Source organism: Sciurus vulgaris, assembly GCF_902686455.1.
Source record: "Sciurus vulgaris genome assembly, chromosome: X".
NCBI classification, from domain to species: Eukaryota; Metazoa; Chordata; class Mammalia; order Rodentia; family Sciuridae; genus Sciurus; species Sciurus vulgaris.
The window spans coordinates 51,871,532-51,897,233 of record NC_136471.1 but is presented as its reverse complement, the minus strand read 5'-3'; positions in this window follow the sequence as shown (position 1 = coordinate 51,897,233).

The following is a 25,702-nucleotide window of genomic DNA, read 5'->3' as shown; positions in this document are numbered from 1 at the left end:
TTTTACATCTTGGTATGAATCAGTATACTATAGTGATACAGACACATTGATGTTTGTAGCAGAGTAATTCACAATAGCCAAGTATGGAACTAGCCCAGATGCCCGTCAACAGATGAATGAATAAAGAAAATGTATATATACACAATGAAGTTTTACTCATCCATAAAGAATAATGACACTATGGCATTCACTATTAAGTGGATGGAACTGGAGAACATCATGCTCAGATAAGATAGACTCAGAAAATCAAAGGTTGAATGCTTTCATATATGGAAGTTAGACCAAAATAAGGGAAAAAGGGGAGGATCCCAAGATTAAACAAAAGGGAGATCAGTGGAGTAGAGAAAGGGGGTATAGGAGAAGGGAGGAGTGATGTGAACAGGAAGGAACAGTGGAATAAAATTGGCCAAACTATCCTATATACATATATGAATATACCACAGTGAATTTCCCATTTATATGTATCTATAAAACACTACTTTTAAAAAAATCTATGAAAAACATGATATGAAATTTACCATCTTAACCATTTTTGAAGGTGTAGTTTAGTAGTCTTAAGTATGTCCACATTGTTCTATAACAGATCTCTAGAACTTTTTCATCATATAAAACTAATACTCTATACTTGTTACACAGCAACTCCTCTTCCACCAGCCCCTAGCAACTACTATTCTGTCATTTTGAGTGTTGTAGATATCTCATATAAGTGGAATCATGCCATGTCTATCTATTTGTGACTGACACTGCATAATGTCCTCAAGGTTTATCCATGTTGTAGCATATGACAGGATTTCCTTCTGTTTTAAGACTGAATTATATTCCAATATATGTATATACCAGGATTTGTTTGTTCCTTGATCTATTAGTGGTCATTTGGGTTACTTCCACCTCTTGCATGTTGTGAATAATTGTAGAGTAAACATGGGTATGCAAATATCTCCTGCAGATCCTACTTTTGGTTCTTTTGTACATATTCCCAGATATGGGATTGCAGGGCCTTAAGATAATTTTATTTTTAGTTTCTAAAGAAATTTATGTATTGTTTTACATAGTAGAAAATACTTAAAAAATTCAGTCCTTTTGCTTAAATTAAATTTCTTTTTCTTACAATAAAAATCTTGGTGCTGTGTGTGTGTGTGTGTGTGTGTGTGTATACATATATATATACCCACACAATTGTGCACTTATTTATCTTGCAATATATCTAAATTAGTTTAAAACTTCTAGTCAATATTGCCAATAACCAAGTCACCTATTGAGATTCCTTTGAAGTTATTTTTTGACTTTTAACATGTCCAATTAAGAATGTTCACAGTATTGTTAAAAATTAATCATTTTCTCTGTATAGCTAGCTATATTTGATATCAATCTATTCACCATGTTTCTATTTGTAAAGGCTTATGTTTTATACATTTTGATTTAATTTTATTTTTAAATAAAGTATTTGCATAGCTCTAAAATCTACTCAGAGAAGATTTTCTCCTATTTCTATCTTCTCCACCTCTCTCCATCTTTATTATTTCATAACTTTCTGGTCAGGTAGTCTTTAATCTCAAGAGGTATAGAGCCTTATGCAGTAGATAAAACACAGCATGTACTGCACTATGTGTATCATAGTTTATACAACTGGTCCCTTAAGAATGGGTATCTGCATTGTATCCATTTTTTGTTATTATACTAGTGTAGTAATAACTGGCTTCATGTTTCCTACTGTTGGAGCTATACTTCAAGGCTGATTCCTAGAAATTAAATTGCTCTATCAAAAAATAAAACCACATAATTTTGTTAGATATTATGAAATGCTGCTCCATGGGAGTTCTAACATTTTGCACCTTTACCAGCAATTTAAGAGTGACTATTTCTCCACTTTAAACTAACAGACTTTAATTACCAGTATATATGAGGAATGATATCTCAGTGTAGCATAACTTGAATACTTTGGATGAACATTTTCTCATGCTTAAAGACCATTTGTTTTCCTTTTTTGTGAATAGTTTGTCTTTTGTAAGTTTTTTTCTACTGTGTTTTAAAAATGTTAAGGGTACAAATATATGTACTCTGTTTTTATAGGTGGCACACATAGTTCCAGCAATAAAATCCCATCATGTGGGAAATATTTCTAAACATTCCTTTTAAGTATGATCTTTCCATAGTATATTTCTTTTGAAAATGAGATGTCCTTTCCATTACTGTTAAATATAATTTTTCCTTTGAAGATAGGTGGGTTGTTTATCCTTTTTAAAGTACATTTTAGGTAACACATTACTGCCAGTCTTTTGTCTTCAGAGTAAAGGCCATCACACCTGACCACTTCTCTTTTAGAAAGAAAAATCCCTAATGCATCCCTAAGTTCTACAAGTCCTGTAAGTACTTTGTCACAAGATAATCTAAGAAACTCTACATAATACAAAGTCATTTTTAGGTCACTCATCATATCTATATTGAAGAGATTCCATTACTTAATGATTTGGTTTTTGTAAAATTAAGTACATAAATGATATCCTGTAAATTATAAACAACTTTTTTCATTTCACACCCCAAATGACCATCTGATATTTTGGAGATCAGTGTTATAAGGAAAAATGCTATGCAAGTAGTAACAGAGAACCATAGTAACACCCGTAAAATTACTCCAGATGGTTTTTGTCTTTTGTATACCTCAATCTTTTGGTGTTCTACCTGGTAAATTTTTAGATCTGGAGAGTCACAATGTTGGATTTTATTCAGCTTTAAAAGATAGATTCCAGTAAATCTTGCCAAGAGCTTCAAATACTGTTTCAGACTATCTACTTAAAGTTACTTTTTTTTTGGCCACATCTCTTCAGCTTGTTTCTGATAAAGAACCCCTCTTTTATTTCCATGAATGATTCCTCCCTCAACCTTGTAGAATTGTCAAAGTATCCACTTTTTTCTTGACATGAGTGGACACATGAGTCATACCTGGCCAATCAGGTCATTAATACATAAAAGTGATCAAGCAAAGGTTGGTAATGTAACACAAATCAAGGCAGTCAGACTTCTTTGTAGGGACTGGTATGAATTTTGATAGAGACTGGGTCTCTAGCCTTTCCAGATAGTTAGTGCTAAAGACTACATAAGTCAGGAATTGCAAGAGGATATCATTGCCATATTATGATGATAAAAGTGCATCTAATGCAGAATTAATGAGAGGAAAGGAAAGAAAGAATGTATCTTTATTTAATTTTAATATTTCCTTGGAGCATCTAGGATTCAGCCATACCTGAAATAAAACAGCGCCACAAATTTTAGTTATATAAACCAGTCAATTCCCGTTTTAGTTTCAGCAGAATTAAATGTTTCTTTTGGATACAATTATCACTTGTGCAGCTGAAAACCATATTTCCAATGACTGGCATCTAGTAGCAGCCTTAGAATCAGTTATTGCCAATGGAAAGAAAGAAGCAGGGCCAAGGAAGAAATGAAGCAGGAGGGTCCTCTCTGCTTGCTCTCTTTTACCTTTTGTCAATTGGAAACAGATGACTCTGTGGCTCTAGACATTGCTGGACCTAGAAGTAAAAGTACCTGAATGCCTGAATCATTCTATGGGGGCTGGTACCACACTGGATTACTATATGAGCAGAAAGAAATGTGTTAAGCTACTGAAAATTTTGAGGGTTTTTTGTTTTTGGTGCCAGGGATTGAACTCAGGGCCACTGAGCCACATCCCAACCATTATGTATTTTATTTAGAGACAGGGTCTCACTGAGTTGCTTAGTGCCTCCCTATTGCTGAAACAAGTTTTGAATTTGTGATTCTCCTGCTTCAGCCTCGGGAGCCACTGGGATTACAGGTGTGTGCCACCACACCAGACAGAGGTTTATATTTTAAAACATCTAGTATGACTTGAACTGATACACCACATTTTATCTTATATTAGCTTGCCTTATATCATTGCCTTATATCATTGTATGAATTTTGATAGAGAATGGGTCTCTAGCCTTTCCAGATAGTGAGTGCTAAAGGCTATGTAAGTCTTACTATTAGATTGAGATAGCTCTGAGAGTAGAGAGTGAGTCTTATTCATCTTTGTAGCCCCTGTGCCAGATACTTCATAAATGCATGTTGAATTGAATGAGATCTTAGAGTGCCAAGAAGCTTTAGTTCAAAATAATTAAAAATGTCTTCTGCAAGTAAATTATGATGACATTATTTTTAAAAACTGATTTAAAGAGATCTACTTCAGTTCCATGCAAGTCACCTATTTAAAGTGTAAACCTTTTTAGAATATGCACACAGTTCAGCAACCATTGCAAAGTCAATTATAGAACATTTTCATCACCCCCCCAAAACAACCCCTGATTCATTAATAGTTACTCTGTATTTCCCTTTAATCTCCTGCTTCTTTCATTCTAGGCAACTACTAACCTACATTTGTCTCTATGGATTTGCCTGTTTTGTACAGGTCATATGAATGAAATCATATGAGTGACAATTTGTGATGTCCTTATTTTAATTCATATAATGTTTTCATGGGTCATCCATGTTCTATCACATATTAGTGCTTCACTCCTTTTTATTGCACAATAATATTCCATTGTATGGGTAATGTTTTTTACATGTCTTTGTGTGAGCGTATGTTTTTATTTCTTTTGGGTCTACACCTAGAAGTGGCATTTTTGAGTCAATAATTGTATGTTTTAACTTAGATGAATTTCCACATTGTTTTCTAAAGTCTCTGTGCCATTTTAGATTTCTAGTAGCACCGTATGATGATTCCAATTTCTTGACATTGCCACCAACACCTGTTAACTGTTTTTTAAATTATAGCCATTTTAATTGGTGTGAAGTGTTATTTCATTGTGATTTTGATTTGAATTTCTCTAGTGACTAATGCTATTGTCTTTTCATGTCTTTATCGATCATTTTTAAATCTTTTGAGAAATGTCTATTCAGATTCTTTGCCAATTTAAAAGTCAGGTTGTCTTTATGCTATTGAGTTGTAAGAATTCTTATATTCTTGATACAAATTCTTTATCATACATGTGATTTGTGTATATTGCATCATAGTCTTTGGGTTTTTCTATTACTTTGACATGGAAAATGTTTTAATTTTGATAAAGTCCAATTTATCTACTTTTTTCTTTTGTCATATGTGCTTTTGGTGCCATAAGAAACCATTGACTAATCCAAGGTCACAAAGATTCATAGATATGTTTTCTTCTAAGTACTTTTTATCCTCTTACATTTATCTTTGATCCATTTTGAATTAATTTTTTATGAGAGATGAGGTAGGATTCCACCTTCACTCTTCAGCATGTAGGTATCTAGTTCTTCAGCACCATTTTTTGAAAAGAATATTTTCCCCCATTGGTTTATATTGGTACTTTTGTTGAAAACCAAGTAATCCTAAATATAAGGGCCAACATCTGGACTTCTACTTATATCCCATTGATTTTTAAATATCTACTCTTGTGCCAGTACCACACAGTCTTAATTGCTATAGCCTTGTAGTTTGCTCTGAAATCAAGACATGAGTGCTCCAGCTTCATTCTTCTTTGTCAAGATAATTTTGGCTCTTTTGTGTCCTTTTCATTTCCATGTGAATTTTAGAATTACCTTATAAATTTCTGCAAGAAAAACAGCTGAAATTTTGATAGAGATTTTGTTAAATTTGTAGATCATTTTGGAAAACATTCCTGTCCTAACAGTACTAAATCTTCTGATCCATAAGCATGGGATGTCTTTCCATTTATTTACATCTTCTTTTATGTCTTTCAATGACACTTTGTAATTTGCAATATAAAAGTTTTGCATTTTTTTGGTATGATTTACTGTTGATATTATCTGCAAATAGAGTTAAAAAGAACTTTATACTGGCTTAAGAATAGCATTTATACAGGTCTAACCCAAAGAAGCATAATTTCAATGCTGCCAGTTTGTAAAACCGACGAAGAGATTTATAGGACATTCTATGTTCTCAAAAATCTTATATATGGAATGTTCTCTGGTTATCCACGAGAGAAAATTTGTTTTATTATGTAAATAAAAATATTTCAGAGAGAATGAATATGCAAAGTTTCATGCTTTTATAGTGGACATTGAATAGTATCACATAATCAGTTTAGTAGAAGTCATTCACAAACCCTAGTTCATGGACAGATGTTAGTCTTCTCAACATATCTTTCTTTGGAGAACCACTCTTCCCTCATTGAACTGCAATTCTGCTAAGTTTATACGCTTTCATTTACATTAGTCTCCAACATTGATTTGGAGTAGACATAGTCCCCTACCTGTCCAAAAACTGCATCTCATGACTATGACAAGAAGAGTAAGTTCAGTATTAGCCATGTGAACCAAGAGAGCCCAATAAAAACCTACCCTGGAATTTTACAAGAGCTGTTAGGAAATAAACTAACATTTTATTTGTGTGAATGACATGACTTCAAGGGTTCTGGCAACTATCTTGTTGAAATATAGAAAAAGCCTCCTGGGAAAGAAGGCATGGAGAAACAAACAGAGCTGTAGCCAAGAGTTGGAAAAGAAACAGTCCTAATGCTATCATTTGAATTGGATCTAACTGTGCATAAAAATATTTCTATTCCCTAGACTTCTTATTATTTTAATAAATCACTTCTCCACCCATACCCTTTTATTGACATGGTTTTTGTTTGGTTATGTCCATTAGAATTTGAAAGTATTCTGATTGACACATAAAAATTTAAGACTCCTTTAATACCCTTTTCTGACTCTAGTAGTTAATAAGGGCTGGGGGGGAGGTTACAAAGTAGAAATGTAGAAGAGGAAAAAAAGGAGAGTCTCAATAAAAAGCAGTTCAAAGGATAAAATATAGGAGACAACATAACTAGAATACCATCACCCTAGCTTAGATAGGGCACATCATGAACTGTATGAGCCTCAAAGGTTTATTAGGTGCAGAGAGCACATGCATGACATGAAAATCATGTACTTAGCAAACCATTATCTGATAGCATGGCAGCTTTTGGATTTGGGGACTCACCAGTAAGCATCATACTCTTATCTCTGTGAGCCCCTTGGAGTGTTTTATGTTTTTTTGTTTGGGGGAGTGTTTGTTTTGGGAGGTTGTTTTTTTTTTTCTTTGCAAGGGGCAGGGGGTATTTAAATCAAGCCTGAGGCTGGTGAACAGTAGCTACATAGCCACTGAGTGCTAGTTCTCTTAAATTTGGATATTGGTTATTTTTTATAGAGTATAAACCAAGTTTTATATTCTATAATGCAAACAGGTACCAATCTGTTTCTAAATAAAACCGTTTACATTTCTTATGAAAAAAAAAAAAAGTAGAACTCCATCATAGCAAGGGATGGGTACAATAGTACAAGTCAGTTCCCCTCAGGTGGCATTCCTGCCCTTTATTTATGCCTTTACCATGAAAATGGTCTGCATTTAAATAAGTATTTATAAAACCAAGGTTATTACACAAACATTTAGGTGGCATTCTGGTAATCACACTAAAGTTCTTTAAGTTCAATATATTGTGATTCTAATGACACTGAAGAAACTTAAAGAGCACTCACTGGTGGCAGCAGGATGATGGCAGATTGAGTACAGTGATGTTAAACACTAAAATACCAAGTGGGAGCAATGGGTTCATTTCCCATCTTGATCATGCTACTAATAGAGTTACAATCCACCCCACAATATATAAAAATATTTTTGGAAAGTTCATTATCCATGTTTGAGGTATTTTCTGATGTTACAGATGAAGGGGGAGTATGTTAATTAAAAAAAAAAAAACTGTTTCAAAGAGAAGATGAAACTGGTCAGAGAAGAAGCTTTGGAAAATAAATGTATTTGAAAGATAACTCATACTGGTATCCCTGACATAGGTATAGGAAAGGAGACCTCAGGGAAGGTGGAGGACATACAGAATAATAAGTGTGAATTATGGAATTCATTTCTCCATAGGCCGAGTCAGGGGTTAACAAACAAGTCTTTCAGTCACATTAACTCACTGTTTCATAAGGTCCACATACTAAAAATTAGTTTTACTCTTTTAAATAGTTGAAAAATCAAAAGAGGGATAATGCTTTGTTATACAGAAAATCATATAAAGTTCAAATTTCAGTGTCCATAAATAAAGTTTAATTGGTATATAGTCACGGTCATTTGCTTCAGTGTCATCTATGGCTGAATTGCTCTACAACTGCAGAGCTGAGTAGTTTCAACAGAGACCATGTGGTTAAGAGACTAAACTGTTTACTACTTGGCATTTCAGAGAAAAAAGTTTGGTGACCCTTGAGCTAGGATAAAGGGACAGAAAGCCAAGAAGGCATAGGAGATAATAATGTGGTTAAGACGGTATGTGGAATCAAATTGCTCTGGTTCTGTTGATTTATCCTGAACAAGTTGTTCAATAGATTTTAGGCTAATTTTTCTCTCCTGTAAAATGGAGATGGTGGCATTAACTTATTCTTCATCGTGGTTTTGTTCGGGAAGTCATCCATGACTTGAGAACCAAGTGTAGTTTGAGCCATTAACCAGAATATCTTGTACTACTTTTTGAGACTGCCTGAGTCACGTGGTATCCTGCTTTAGCTCTCCTCTCAAGTTCAAATACAAACATCAGATATGGGAGTGACCTGCAAGAGCCAAATGGTCTGCTTACCTCTACCCACTATCCTGTTTTTCTTGAAGAAGCTCCTACCAGTCCCCTTTGACCTGTACCACTATAAATAAAACAAGCATGGGCTCCTTACTTTGTTAGAGCCAGACCCTTCTGGATGGCTCAGTCATGTGACTGCTTCAAAAATATTCTTGCTTTTTTGTCTTTATTTCTGATATATATATTTCTTTGCTTTTATTTTGTAGCCAGCCCACTTCTCCCATGGGAATGCTTTCCCTCTCCCATGCGGAACCTGTGTGAAAGTTTTATGAAGGTCAAGTGGGTAAATTTCAACGAAGCATTTAGCATATGGTAATCACTAATAGCATTAACTATTGGGTGGACAAGGCATTGCCCATCTTGTGGGAATATACTGGGTCTCTTCTCACATTGCCTTTGAATTATGAGTTTTTTTTTCTTTACTCAAATATCTATCTATCTATCTATATATATATATATATAGATAGAGAGAGAGAGAGAGAGAGAGAGAGAATATTTTTAGCACAATTAAGTCACTAAAAATAAGATTGGTGAGTAGCAAAAGATAAACTTCACTGCTTTTCATTCGTAGATTTGCCTATAACCTTCAGTGCATCTATCTTGCTGGATGACCATTTATCTGTATAGGAACAAAATGTGTATATACTTTGATAATGAGAAGGGACACTTAAAATAAGATGTCTAATATTCAGTGTCCTTGAACCTAACTCAAATAAGTATATGATAGATGGAAAGATTACTTTTTGTTGGAGTCAGTATATTTATTGATGACATTAGGAAACAGTATAGTTATGACTTGGATATGAATCCTTGGTCCCCAGAGATGGGGCTTTGGGGGAGTGATTAGATCATGATCACTCTGACCTCATAAGTGGATTAATCCACTGATAGTTAAATGGACAACTAATAAGTGGTAGAATCTGTAGGCAGGTGGGGCATGGTTGGAAGAAGTAGGTCACTGGGGGCATGACTTTAGGGACTGTATTTTATCCCTGGTCCCTTCCTCTCTCTCTTTGATTCCTGGCTGCCATAAGCTGATCAGTTTTCCCTACCATGCTCTTCCACCATGGTGTTCTACCTCACCTCAGGCCCAAAGCATGGACTGAAACCTCTGAAACTGTGAAGCAAAATAAGTCTCTCAAGTCATTTTTCTCAGGTATTTGCCACAGTGACAAAATGTTGACTAATGCAAATATGTTTATTGTTGATTGTTGCTGTGTTTTTCTTGGTCTTCATTATGAGCTAAAGAAGTAGAGAGCAACTGTGATGGTTCAGAGAGTTTCAGAGTCCTTATAGACTCAGTGAGGTGTTTTGTGGAGACTCAAAGACCTGAGCTAGTTTGTCTCTATAGCTACATGTCCATGTTTGCCTCTGGTGAGATAATTCATTTCCAATTTTCATCTTCTTTAGTTGGAAAACTCTTACTGCCAGTAGTTTGGTGACAGAGATTGCAAGTGCATGAGCACATTTTAAATGAGAGTATAAAAGAATGTAAATGAGTTGTCTTAAGTGTCACAACCAGCACTAAAACTGGAAACAAATTTCAGGAGTTCCTATTCCCAGATATGATTCTCTTTCAGTTTTTAGACCCAATGAAAATTTAATAGTTGAGAAAACATGATTTTATCCTTTCATTATATAGAAAGGATGCCTCAAAAGACAGTCAGAAGGCAGTCAAAAAGTTAGAAGGAAACAGAATAAAAAGCATTTACCCTTCAAAACTAACAGTTGTCTAAGAAATAAGGAGGAAAGCTGATATTCCAAAAAAGATAAATCAGAACTCATTACTGAGTGGTTATTGCTTATCAGCTCAAAGTTCCATTTTAATTTCCCTTACTTAGTTTTTGATTGTTATATATCTGGACTTAGAAGTGAATAGCAAGATAATCACATTTTACTTACTGTAAAGTGCTACTCACCTACAGTAACTGGGTAAAGTGATTAGAGAATTTAGAAAATAGAATAAAAGGAGATAAATTTTTCTCACCGAATGAATCAGTCTTCAGGTTAGGAATGGCATAGAAAGACCAATTAAACCATTCTAGACCATCTCACAGTGAGTTCTAGCAGACATAGAATGTCACTTGTAGAAGCAAAGGTTAAATATGTTAAGGACTCTTTTCTTGTCTAGGAAGAAAGGAGCAAGCATTCAGGAAGATCTTCTTCATCCAGTCTTACAACCATTTTAGATCTGAAAGCTTGGCAAGTGTCTCTGTGAATTGGTTCTTTAACATTTTACAGCAAGACACTAAGTTGACTTGAAGAGTTGAAGCTTTTTATTTTTTTCAACTCTGCCTTTTCCCCCTTTTTGTATGGATAATTTCTTATAAGTATACAAAGGTTATACATTTAATGTCAAAAGTCATTTAAATGTGTGTCGAGATATGTTATTTAAGTGGTGTGGTTTTTAAAAACAGCCAAGTAATGAACAAATTTGGTAAGTCATAGAGACTTAACTAAATCTTTTAAATCAACTTCAGGCTGTTTATAAGAGAATTCTATTTGCCAAACTGATTATTATTTTTCTAAAATGCATCCCTTGTACAATGAGTAGATTACATGTTGGTGTTTCATAGGATATATCTATATTTCATATAGTTCTGGGCACAAATCACAAAGTTCTTTCAAGTTTAAATCATCACATTTTGAAGATTTTTTGACTATTGGTTCCATATTAGTTTTGATCTTCTAACATTATCCAATGACTCTTCAATTTAAAGTAAAGATAGTTAATGGAATTGAACCACTGATTAAAATAATAAAAATGGGTCAATGGGAAGAGTTTATGTTATAATCTGTGGTGTTTACTCATTTTGACCTCACTTTACCACTTATAGCATGTGAATATATTTACAGTATGACTAGAAGAACCATAGAGAAAGATTAATCGAGAACCTATATTCTATGCTTTATAGGTAAATAAATATTGCTGTGGTTTAGATATTGTTTGTGTTCCCCAAGATTTTATGTGTTGAAGGCTTGGTCCTGAGTATACAGAGTTAAACAGCTGATGTGACCTTTAAGAGGTGGAGCCTCTTAGATCATTGTGGGTGTTGCCCTTAGAAAGGATTAACATAGTTCTGTGGGACCTCTGAGTTCTTGCAAGATAGTTGTTACAAAAAAGAGCAAAGCTGACTTTTCCTCTCTCTCTGGCTTCCTGTCTCACCCTGTGATTCCTCTCACACATGCTGCTGCCATGATGCCATGTTCCATTAGGCCCTCACCCCCTCACCAGACACCAAATTGATGGGGCTGCCCAATCTTGGACTTTGAGCCTCCAAAACTGATCTAAATCAACCTTTTTTGAAAATAAAGTATCCATCCTTAAGCTTTTCATTATACTAATGAAAATAGACTTAATACAAGCACGTTGAAGGACGTATATTACTATTCAAAATAAATAAAATTCTAATAATTCTTGATAATCATGATGGGTCAAAAGGAAAAAGTAGTATGTTTGATATTAAGAAGAAATTTGCATGACTTAACATTAAGACATGATATGAATGGTAAAGTGAAGCCATATGATTACCTATGAACAATTTTAAATAAAGGGACCAAATAGCTTTGTCAGAGAACATACTAGGATTTATGAACTGAAACGAGTTCCTTGAAATATTAACATTAATTTTCTCAATATTACAGGAAGTGCTCTTGACAATATTTTAATATCTGCACATTTTGCCAAAAATTCCAGTGGATGTGGAAAATTTATTCATCCTTTTTGAATACATTAAAGTCAGTTTATTGTTTTCATTTTTTTCTTGTCATGTGCAACTGTCTGGAATTCTTCTGTCTTGTGCATGTTACTTGCTTTAGTTTCAAAAAGTAGAAAGAAGAGAAATTTTTTTTGATCACTTATTAAATGCCATCCAGTTAACCTGTTGCATTAGATTTATTTTTCAAAATGCCCTTTAATAAGCCTTATTATCATCCCCATTTTGCTGATGAAGAAACAGGATTATAGAGGTGATGTGTCCAGGTAATATCAAATAGTTAGTAAATGACACAGGCTTTGGACCTAGGTATGATTATCTATAAGGTCTATGGTCTACTTGCTTTACACTTTAACCTCTTGTCTACTTAGCACCACGTTCATGGTATTGTACTAGGTACTCAGATGCTTTACAAGTCACTTAATTACTTTGCTTATAAAGGATTCTTTTTACTATTTTGTTTTGACCTCTATTTTTCTGATTTGCCATAATATTTGAAGGTGCACTTTAATGCACTTTTTTTTATTTTATATTTGCTGAATCTGAACTTTTTAGAACATTTCTTGGGCCATTTAAATTGACATTATCTCAGTTAGTCATTTAAAAGTCTGTTTCTTCATCAGTAAAATAAGTTACCTATTCTCCTCCTCATTGATTATAAAATCATTTTGGTGTGTACTAAAGTGCTTTGTAATTTATTTTATAAATTAATGGTGCCATTGACATTTGACTATCAAAACAATTGAAGAATATCAAAATTTTGTGTTGACAAGAAAATTTATTGACAAATATATGAAACTGTACTGTGTAATTTTTCTAGTGCATTTTAACACAGTAATAGTGTCTTGATTCAGGTTGCTGTAACAAAATATGATAAGCTGGGTAGTTTAAAAATAATAGAAATTTATTCTTGAGACTAGGAAATCTAAGATCATGGTATTTACAGATTTCATGCCTAGTGACTTTTCACTTCTGGTTCACAAAAGACAGTATCTTTGTGCAATGTTCTCATATGGCAGGAATAGACAAGGTAGCTCTCTGGAACCTCTTCCGTGAGAGCACTAATTCCATTCACGGGTTCTTTGCACTTATAATTTAATTTCCTCCCAAAGGCCCTACCTCATGATACCATAACATTGGTGACTAGGTTTCAACATAGGATTTTTGGAGAGACACCAACAATCAGACCATACTAAGTGGTAAAAAACAAACAAGTTTAGCTTCCCAGAGAAATTTATATGCATTTAAACATGATTCCATGAATGGCACAGATATAACTATTAGATAAGCATATTCTAGCCATAAAAATTTGTTCCATGATTGACACCATGTAAAAGTGGTATAATAAATTAATTTTTATGCAAACTAATTAATGCAGCTGTGTTTTGCTTCTACAAACCCCCAAAGTAGGACAACACTACTATACCCTTCCATTTCTGTGGTCAACTCTTCCAAGTTAGCAGTCCTCAAACTATTTCAGTGTAAGAACAAAAGCAATCAAAATCAAACTGACACAACCTGTTTATTAGTGTCACAGTTATACTGCTTATTATAAGCTGTGATAACAGTAAATAACATGCAGAACATCCATTTATATGTAAGCGAATAAAAGTTCAAAAGATTTCTGATTTTATGTTGATTGGTTCATCTTTCCTGATTTCTGTTCATCAAGAACTGCTTTGAGACTTGGCTTTCCCAGACTTTTACTATTATTTAATATTTATTGAACTTGTCAAGCATTTATGAAAGTAAAAGTAGACCTAACTCTTTTACAATGAGCTTATTTACTTCTTATTCCTGCTTTTAAATAGACTTGAAAACATGGAGAGGTATACTTCTAAAAATGTTCAATGAAACTTTTCCAAATTTAATGAGGTTCTGATTTGTTTAAAGGTTTGTAGGTTTCAGAGTTCTCATTCCAATTTTTTCTGAACAGTTTTGCCCATCCTTGTTATGAATTTATAGGGATGTTTTATAGCTTCCAAACATTCATAAACCATTTGTGATTCCATATGAGTTTGCAAAGAACTCTGAAGTCAATTCTGTGAAAATTTTTAAGGGTTTCTTTTTTCCAGTTATCTCTTAAGAATAGATTGCTTTAAACTTCACATAATTCATAAAGGAGCACTGGGTACTATTTGAATTTACAATACCAGAGTAATTTTATTCTGGTACTTTCCATTCAACTTCTACTAAGCACTCTGGTATTTATATATAAAGGAAATATTATATGGTCACACCATACTAAACTCTTCAGCATAATATTGCCCTGTTTGAATGATGTAGACAAATATATGGTTCCTATAAATCAACTTTTTGGATAAACACAAGTATCAGCATTCTACAAAACTGCTAATCATCTCCCTCAGAGAATTATGAAAAAGTTCAAGTCATCAAATTTCATTGATTTTTTAAAATGAATTGATGTTTTTGAACATTTGTCATTTGAGTAACATGGCAAAAAATCTTCTAGTCATCTTTCTTTCTGTATACAAAGGTATTTTAGTTTTTTTCTCCTTATATAGGATTCTCAAGGGAGAGTTCATCTGCTCTAAGGAGCTATGATTTCCAATATGCAATCTGCCCTTGACATCTAGAGGGTAACACCCTTGGTCTTATAGGATCTTGACATTCTCTCAATTTGGAGGACTGTTGGGTAGTACAGAGACACATTTTGCTTTACAGGTCCATGGAACTGGACCAGAACACAACTGGGATCAAGAGTAAGCCTGGGAAATGATAGTCTATAAAACCTGGATAAGGTGTCTGAAACATAGGGTACTATGGAGTTGAAGAATCCAACTGAGGAATATGTACTGGTAAAAAATTATAGGTCCTAGTGCAAAACTGCTTGGGTTTGTAACTTAAGTTAACTATTTACTATCTTATGAATATGGAAAAGTTGTTTTTTTCTCTGTAAGCCTGTTTCAGTATGTGTACAAGGGGGAGATTTATTAGTGTATACCTTTATAGGATTATAATGAAAATTAAACAGATAATATATGGAAAGTACCAAGAATAGTACATATGAAACATGGCAAGAACAGAGAAAACAATAATTTTCATTGCTATTACTATTAGTAGCAATAATAAACATAAGTATTTAAATTTATAAAATATATTTATTTTAACCTTGGTGGTACTTTTATTTTGTATGACATGCAATATTGTGTTTCTGTGAAGACTTAGCAATTCCTAGATTGCATCAGTGTGGGTCCTATAAGAAGCAAATGCCAAAGTAGGATTTGAAAATCAAGGGATTAATTGAAGAAAATACCTGTAAAACATAAAGGTAGAGGGAACCAGAGTAGGCAGGGAGAGCCTGACATCTGTGAAAGAAGATTGGGCAACAAGAGACTCAGACTGCTGTATAGTTTTAAGAAAGCCTTGGCCAGATAAATAGGGAGTCCTTGAGCCATTTTTGCATGCAAGAGGAAAACCCTGTTGGTCAGGAAAGAAATTGCATTTGTACCATACTAACTGGGAGAACCAGGGAGTACTTGTGACAACATCTGGAGGTGGGCAATTAATGGGAATTTCACAGCAGTTTCTTGAGATACATTCAGTACTGCATCTTAGTGGTTACCACTCATACATATGATATTTTAAAAGTGATTTTTTTCAATTACAAAGGAGATCTTTTTTTTTTTTCAGATGAGTCAACTACAGGTTAAGTAGTACCTTTATAATTTAAGCATATACTTAAATCATATCACTAAGGTTAATGGTATAGTTTCACCTATTTTAAGCAAAGTACTCCAAACAATATTTCTAGTTTGTTAATTATACTGATCTAAAAGATCCAGTTTTTGAATCTACTGACTTCACTGTTTATCTAGAACTAAGAAACAACTTGTGGACTTCCATTCTGATGTTTATTATTTCCTTTCATGTGTTTACTTTTGGTTTCATTTACATTGGTTTTATGATTTTTACTACTTCTACTTTTAATGTATTGGGAATTTCAAAACATCTAGAAAGACCAGTTATTTCAGAAGAGTGCTTAGCATTTTCAACTACGTATACAGCAATGAGGAATAAAACACATAAAACAATGTACACATAAAACAATGGTTAGAACATGAAAAACATATGACAGTGTGGCACCGGACCTTCTTCCCTTCCTTCTCCTGGTCTTCTGTTCCAGGTCCTCTAACCCTCTGAACAAATGTGGATGAGTCTTGCTCCTAGAGGTGGTCTAACAACTCCAATTCAAAAACTTCCAAGGCCTGGGGTTGTGGTTCAGTTGTAGAGTGGTTGCGTGGCATGCATGAAGAGCTGTGTTTGATCTTCAGCACCACATGAAGATAAAATAAAGGTATTTTATCCATCTACAGGTGGATAAAGGTGTCCATCTACAACTAAAAAAACCCAATCACCTCACTTCCAGGAGACATTTGTTTTTGAAATGTTATCTTCCAATTCTATCATCCACCAGCAACCTCTTCACATCTAGAATGTCCAGATGTAGCAAGAGTCTTCTTTTAAAACGTTGGGGGGAAAGTTGAGAGCAGCTTTTCATATTGTATGCAGAGGCCTTCTACAACGGCCAGTAGATCTTCCCAAAGGGTGGGGGCACTTCCAACTGACCCGGAAGGGAACAGTGTGCTCCTCTGCCCTTTCTCTCTTGGGCAGAACCGAGGACCAACCACCCAATAGCTGCTAATCGCCCTCCAGTCAACAGTTAATGCTCTCCCTGTCAGTCATCAATCATCCCCCAGTTGACAGTCAACATTCCCCCTGTAGACAGTTAATGTTCTCCCTCTCGGCCTTTAGCCGTCCCCCAGTATACAGTTAACCTTCCTTCCCCTGTCAACTTTTAACTGTCTCCCAGACGACAGTCAACATCCCCCTAACCGTCCCCAGTCGACAGCTGACGTTCCCCAGTCGGCCGCCAACCATCACCCACCCCCGCAGCCGCTAAGGCTTCTAAGGATCGCGGTCTCTGGGGGCCTCGTTCACCTTCCAAGAGAGTTAGTTACAGCCTCTGTCCATCTCCTCATTGTTGGGAGCAGCAGGTGAGGGCTCCCTGAACAGGCGAGGCGTGGAGCCCCCGGGCCCTGATCTGTGTGGCTCCATGTCTAAGGCGTGGCCCAGCTTCATGGCATCCACCGTCTGCTGGGTGGTGGGGGGCGAGGCCCTATTGCGTTCTGGCGGCCCTGTCTGTCCCCTGGTCGGGACAGGGCTGGGCCGGGAGATCCCCCCTGGTCGGCACAGGGTTGGGAGGGGAGACGGTCCTGATGGGGATGGGGTTGGGAGGGGAGACCCCCACTAGTCAGGAGAGGGCTGGGAGGGGAGGGAGATCCCCACTGGTCAGGAGAGGGCTGGGAGGGGAGGCACCCCTGGTCAGGACAGGGATGGGAGGGGAGGTGCCTTGGTCAGGACAGGGTTAGGAGTGGAGGCAACCCAGGTCAGAATGGGGTTGGGAGGGGAGAAGGTCCTGATGGGGATGGGGTTGGGAGGGAAGACCCCCACTGGTCAGGAGAGGGCTGCGAGGGGAGACCCCCTTGGTCAGGACAGGATTGGGAGGGGAGACCAGGCCCTAACAGGCTGCTGCCACTCTCAGGTGAGTCATCCAGGTGGCGGGACTGGATTGCTGGTGCTTCACAGCCTGGGCCTGGCCAGTGCACAGCCGCAGTGGGGGGCTCTCAGTGTCTCCAGGGCAGAGGACCTGACCTGTCCGCCGGGACTTCCAGCTCACCCACGTGCCTGAGGTCCTAGGGACCCAGAGTCCCTGCAGAGGGGAAATGAGAAGTGTTAGTTTCTCAACTTGCTCTTGCCAGAACTCTGCTCTGCTTAATTTTTAGTCTATTTTTCTCTCCAAATTTATTTTTGGATAGTTTCAATTGTATGTGTTCAAGGTCACCAAACTTTTCTTCTGTAATGATACCTGATCTGCTGACCATCCCAGTACCGAGAATTAGAGTTTTTAATCTCTAGAATTTGATGTGATTTTTAAAATGTCCTTTTTTTGTCTCTATATCCATGTTAATATCTAACATTTGTGTTGGTTTTGTTTCAATTTGTTGCTTTTTATCATTTTGGTTTGCATTTTGCTGCTTCATCTTATGCCTGATAATTTTTGATTCGGTGTCAGACTTCATGAATTTTACCTTGTTGGGTACTGCATACTTTTTTATCCTTTTCCTGTAGATTTTTTTTTTTTTTTTGAACTATGTTATGGCATTCAGTTAACTGGGAAGAGTTTGATCTTTCGTAGTCTTGCTTTTAAGATTTGTTAGGTAGGACCTAAACTATGCTACTATGGCAATACACTTGAGTACTCTACCCATGAAATATGAGGTTTGCCTATCTTCCTGTGGGAACAGGCACAATTCCCATCCCTGAGAAAGTGCTGGATGTTGTTCTCTCTAATCTTTACAATGGTATTTTTCTTGGCTTTGATTAGGTTCATCAAATGTATGCAATCATGAGTATTCTGCTGAACAATCCTAAAGGAACCTACTGTGGATCTCTGGTGTTCTCTATGCAGTTCCCTCCTGTCTAGTATTGTGTTCTACAAACTCAAACTGCCATGGTCTACTTCTCTCTTCTGTTACACTCAGAGAGGTTTTATATTTTTTGTACCATGGTCTGCAAACTCCCTCAAGTTAGCAAGCTGGAGCTATCCTAGGAGTTACTTTTCATGTTTCCCATCTTCCAAGAATCAGTCTCATTTGTTGCTGAATATCAAGTATCTTACAAACTTTTTTCATGTATATTTTGTCTGGCTATCTGATTATTTCAGGCAGGAAGGTAAATCTAGCTTCTGTTGCTTCATCTTGGTCAAAAGTTAAAATTCTGGTTTACACTTTTACTATAGTACAAATTTATATTCCTGATTTAGTAAAAGAGACAGCTGATAATTTCTAACCTCTAAACCTAAATTATTATACTTCTCATTTTGTGTCACACATAGTATTTTAGTAATACAAATTAAAATAGTTTTAATTTTAAATGGGAAGAAAAGTTATTGCTAACAACCTAAACCTGGAAAATTTTAAATTTGTTCCAGATACATTGGAAAATGATTATAAATTTCATGGCAATTCAGCAGTTTGCTATATGCAGAAAATAAATTCAAGTTAACATTTCCTAAAGGCCCTAATATTCATAAATGCAAGCTAAGTTTTTACAAGGACCACAGGAAAAAAAAAAAAGCATACCAACTAACTGTACTAATAGCTATAGAACAGTGATTTCATTTCAAACTACAGTAGTGACTAACTGGATATCTTCCAGTCTTTTCCATTTGAGACTTTTGAACAAAGCAGCTAAGGATTATGTTTAAGAATAATACTATGCATTTTGTAAATGAATCACAAGAATTTTACTGTTTTGAAGTTTCAATTATTAATATGAATTTTTAATGAAATTTGACCTCATATAAGTTTACATCTTTGGTGCCTTCTTAGTACTCTTAGTCCTTAAGTCTAATAATTTAGACTAATTTAAGAAATGTTCATGCATACATATACACCCTCATATGCATACATATGGATATGTATGTACATATATACACACATACATTTACAAAATAAACATTTCTTCACCAAGATTGTTATAGTTATAAAGCCAGGACTTGCCCATGTTTGCAATGTTGAAAAGTTTTGTTTCTGACTTTGCCTAGCGTTTCCAGTCTGAAGGGGATAGTTCTCATTCACTTAAAAGTCTATGTGATCTGACTACTGAATCCAAGGATAGCCACAGGAGTTTGTGTTTTATATTGACTTTTCACAAGATCTGCATTTTTCTGATGAAGAAAATGTATTGAGATCCTTGAGCTTCTCTACATGAGAGGAATGGTTATTTATTCATTGTATACACGGAAAAAAATCCAATACTCTACAGTGCTACTTGTCTCTAGATCGCAGAGCCAAGTAATAACTACCATCTATAGAATTTTTACCACTTTAATGATGGATGAACAGCACAATATTCTGAGTTTCAAAACTACTGTAAAAGCTATGTCTTCAAGGCCAAAACCATGGTTGCAAAGTACAAAATAAATTTCTTTAAAAATATCAATTTGACTCATTTTCAGTGAATTGATAATCTATTTTGTCATCACATAGGCACTGGCTCATTCATTTTATTTTTAAAAGAAATAAAACCAAAAGGTTCTATGACTTTTCTTGAATTCTAATTACCAGCAACATTCTGAATAAGATGCAGGCTGCCTTCTTAGATTTGGTGACACAATAATTCTCATTATCTTGGCTTAAGTTTCCCTCAGTTCTTCAGCTTTCTTTGAGTAATCCCTTCTCAATAAATGAGTTCAACCATAGAAAGTAAGATTTCATTTAAAACAGAATGCTACAACAACTAAAAACAAACAAAATATTTGCTTTTAAGAAATTGAGGAAATGCATTAATGAAGCATTTTAAATAAATTAATTTCTCAAATCATCTTCAGTAGGCAACGAACTCTACATTGACAATTGGCATGGTTGTTTGAACACTATAATGGCAAATCAATTTTGCTAATTTTTGCAAAAGTAGGTTCCGACTGTCTTATGTTCTGTACATTTCTATCAGGTAAGAATGTAATGCTTTAGGGGTTACAAGATAATTCAAACTATTTCCAAGGAAATAAGGTGAAGTTCAGATGCTCAAATTCAGTAGAAACTTTTGTGATTAATTTTATATATTTTTGTGGAATGAAATTGACCAAGTTATGCTGTATACATAATATGAATATATCACAGTGCATTCCACCTTTAATGCCTATCTAAAAAGCACTGATTAGAACTGCAAATTGGTACAGCCACTCTGGAAAACAGTATGGAGATTAGTCAAAACACTAGGAATGGAACCACCATTTGACCCAGTTATCCCACTCCTCAGTATATATCCAAAGGAGTTAAAATCAGCATACTACAGTGATGCAGTCACATCAATGTTTATAGCAGTCCAATTCACAATAGCTAAGCTATGAAACCAATGGATACCCATAAACAGACAAATGGATAAAGAAAATATGGTTGATATACACAATGAAATATTACTTAGCCATGAAGAAGAATGTCTTTATGACATTTGCCAGTAAATGAATGGATCTTGAGAATATCATTCTAAGTGAAATGAATCAATCCAAAAAAATCAAAGACCAAGTATTCTTTCTGATATGTGGATGTTAACGCCCAACAAGGGTGGTGGGGGAGAGGAAGAATAGAAGTTCAGTGGATTAGACAAGAGGAAATGAAGGTAGGGGAGGAGGGATAGGAATAGGAAAGATAGTGGAATAACTTTCCTATGCACATATATGAATACACCACAGTGAATCTCACCATGTTATATGTCCACAAGACTGAGATCCTAATTAGAGTAAGATAAAGTTCATGTTTGTATAAATATATCAAGTGGATTTTACTGTCATGAATAAATAAAAACAACAAAATTTAAAAGTGAATAAATAAAAATCACCAGTTTAAAAAACAATAAACAATAAATAAATAGAGGGGAGACCAGTAGAGTACAGGAAGAGGAACTGGAGAAGGAAGGAGGGGAGGGAAAGAGGAAGTACAGGGAGCTGAAGTGAAACAAATTACATTTTATGCATATATTATTATATCAAAATGAACCCCACTATTATGTATAACATAGTAATAAAAACACATAAAATATCTATAACATTCTCATTTATGATTCCTCATTTCTATAATCTCAAATTCCAGAGCCTGGAATGTATCATCCCCAACCCTCCAAGTTCCAGTTCTGACCTATTTTTCTACGACTATCTCCTAGCATTTGGCAACTTAATTGCTCTGATCCACTGCCATTTCTTCTCACAATTTTTTCACTCATGCATATCCTTTACCCTTCAAGATTCCTTTTTTCTCTAAACATTTTTCTATTTTTATAAGCTCTTTGGTATTCTTGATATAATCCAGGGATTTGAAAATCAAACTCCCCAAGGAATTGGTTAGAACTACAGAATCCTAAGACCCACCCAGGCCTACAAATCAGAAGCTGCATTTTTCAGAATATTCCCAAGTTTTCCCATGTAAATTAACATTTAAGAGCCATTCTTCAGCACAAAGTGATCTCTTATTTATTTCAGTACCTGATCTTACAATTTTTTGATTACATGATCATACAAAAGCAGTATACATTCAGTAGAAACCTTTAGTAGACTCACATTCAAATTTTGAATTTTGATCTTTTCCTGGGTTAGTGATCTACAATATTTTACTCTCTTGGGATGTTGGACATTTGAGTCATGACTTCCAGTGAAGCACTTATTCATGAGGATAAACAGCTAATACTCTGCAGTATACTTTAGTGAGCAACAATGCTCCACAGATTAGGTGTATTAAATACATTTTTGACTTACCATATTTTCAATTATGATAGGGCTACATTCTGATAAACATGACCCACTGTAATTTGGGAAACATCTGTGTAACACAGAAACATCTGATCATCACCACAACATTAAATTAGTTTTTCATGGGCATGTCTTTTCTCTTTACATAGAATAAAAGCTTCTTGAAGGCAACTACCAGGCCCTATCTTTTTAATAGTCTGAATGGAACCAAATGTTTTGTTTCCCATGGTATGTTTTAATTCAGTGTTTCAACTTGCACTGATTTCTAGTGAATGGTGTGTTTTCCCTTTGGGTGAAAAGAATGCAAGTGCAACTACCTAGTTTAGTACTTGGCACATAGTGAGTAGCCAAATAGTTGCTGAATGTATAAATTCTTGAAATTAATATTTGACAAGATGAACCTAGTCTTCAATTTTGATTCAGTGGTGTCTCTTTCCAGTCATGTTCTTGGGAGAACAGTCCATAATGAGAACATTAACACAGTTGTCAGTCTATAGGGCTTCTGGGGACATTTACTAGAATTAAAATTGGGTTATTAAAACATTGCTGATCGTGTTCCTAGAATAGCTTTTGAAACTTTAGGGTCTTTGAGCTTAAAAGTCATCTTTTGCTGTTCTCTGTAAATCAGTATGCTGAGATTTGTTTAGCTGCCAACTCAATGTCTCACTAGTATGGTGGTTAAGAATAGGGGCTTTGACATCAGACTGCCAAGGTTTCTCATCTGAACCCACCAGTTCTTACTTATGTGACTTTAGGCAAATTACCCCCTTGCACCTCTGCTTCTATGTCTAAATGGCGGAGATAACATTCTTTACTTGAGGACTGATGTGAAGATTAAGTTAGCTTATAGAAGTGAAGTACTCCACAGAGTGTCTGGAATATATTAAGTCCTAAAGGAATGGTAGCCCCTGATATGAAAAAACACTATGCAGTCAGGAAATCTGTGCTTTTTGAAATGCCATTTTAGAATTCTCATTGCTTTTATGTAGGTAGAGTGGGGGCATTTTAGGTAGGTTTGAGTTCTGTTCTTTTCAGACTCAGTATTTATGTTTGCTTGTGGAAATGGCTTCCAGCACTCCATAACTGTGATACCTACTGTAAGGATATGTGCTTCTATTCATGTTTCTATTGTCTAGTCCCTAGGTACAAGTACAATATTAAAACTGAGTGTTGACTCATCCCAGAAAAGACAAAACACTCTCTCCAGGTTCAGGTACAACTGACTCAGTCAATTTAAATGACCTTCCAATAAAGGGTTGAGTAAGCAGATGGGAATTGGGCTCTGTCCAGAATGCTTAAGACCTTGATCTTTGTCACACCACTAAATGAAATAAATGCCAAAGCTGACATTCTTTTTAAATGATATAAGTGATACTTAGATAATGTCATCTTAGTAAATATGTGGTTTTGAAATTGGACATTCTATAAGTGATGCATTCCTGGGCAGCAAACATGTGCATTATAATTTGGCAAGTTAAATATTTTCTAAAATTCTATTGGAGGTTTAAAAAAAAATCACCTTGTCATCCACAATAGAGCAATTTTTAGAATGCTGTTGCTTATGTAACATTTTTGCTGTCCACAAATGTGAAATAGTCACATAGTTAATCAAACAGTACAATTGATTCCTTATCACACTGTATTCTAAAGCTGGAAACACTGGGGCTTCTCACCCTTAAGTAGCAGCCTTGGGGTTTTGCAAGCTTAGGGTGAGTTTAATTAAAGTCAAGGGAGAAAACCAATTAAGCACTGAGAAGTGCTGGCATCCCTCTTGCACTCTAAAGACAAAAATACCATTTAGAATAAGATGATGCTGTAATCTCAGTATAAATGCCATTGTCTACTTCAGCATTTCTGGTGGCCCAGGTGTTCTGAGCACTTTGAAGAGCAGCTAGCTTATGAGATTTAAATTCATAACTATATTGAATAATTTCCATCTGCTTTAAATCTCCTCTGATAAGAAGTGATTAGAAAGGAGATTGCATAAAAATAAAGAGTGACCGTACTTTAAGTCCTAGAATATACCTATATTAAAGAATGTGTCTCCAAAGAGCATTTTCATTAGTGCACATTAATTATACAGGATGATTCCAAAGAGCATTTAGATTCAAATCCTACTTAAGTGGGTTTGGAAAGCACAGGGTTAAAATTTTCCATTACTGCTGTACATAAAAGCGATGTAAGTTTTGGAAAAAGGGATACCGCTTCATGCAATGAAGAAGTTCATGTCATATTTATATTTTAGTGACTTTTGATGCAGTGTCATTACAGTTCCTCATCACTATTGTGCAGTACCACCCACTGGGAAAATGGTAGAGCAAAACAATGTGCTGCTATATAGCTTGTCAATCAATCACAAAACCATAGAAAGAAGTGACTACAAGCATTATTTCAAATGTAGCCCTGGGAAGCTGATAGAGATGGGAGGGACAAAGCAGTAGATGGCAAACAAATATTTGAAGCCAATTAAATGTGATTTGCTAGTATTTATTTTCTCATCTTTACCTGAGTTTCTTGCCAGCATAAATGCAATATAAAAGAAGAATATGGAGAATGCATTACAAAAAGTCAGGGCTACTGCTCTAATTGGTGACAACAAGTCAGCTATCTGGATAATGTAGTGCAACAGTGACCCTTTGCTTTTTGGTGTGCTGCCCTATGGAGCCTTTGAGCTCATGAGGTCAGTTTATTTCACCTGTGAAAGGCCTTATGGATGTTCCTTTAGCAATGTATAGGAGACCTTTATATAAAGTGCTTAGGTAAAACACATACACATTCCTTACAAGTGAGCGTCATTATTTTAATGACCTTTTTAACTCTTAGGTTAATATGTGGTAAATCTCAGCAATGGAGAAAATGTTCTATGGTTACTGTTTATTACAAGTAGAAGTCACCCCATGTTTGGAAAATGTAGCAAACCTTAGTCATAATTTTAATCAATTCTATATAATATTATGGTAATATCTGAAATAATTTTGCTAGTGATTGAATAACCCAGCTCAAGTTGACTTGAAAAGCTAGTTGACAGCATACTTATAGTTTCTCAAAGCAAA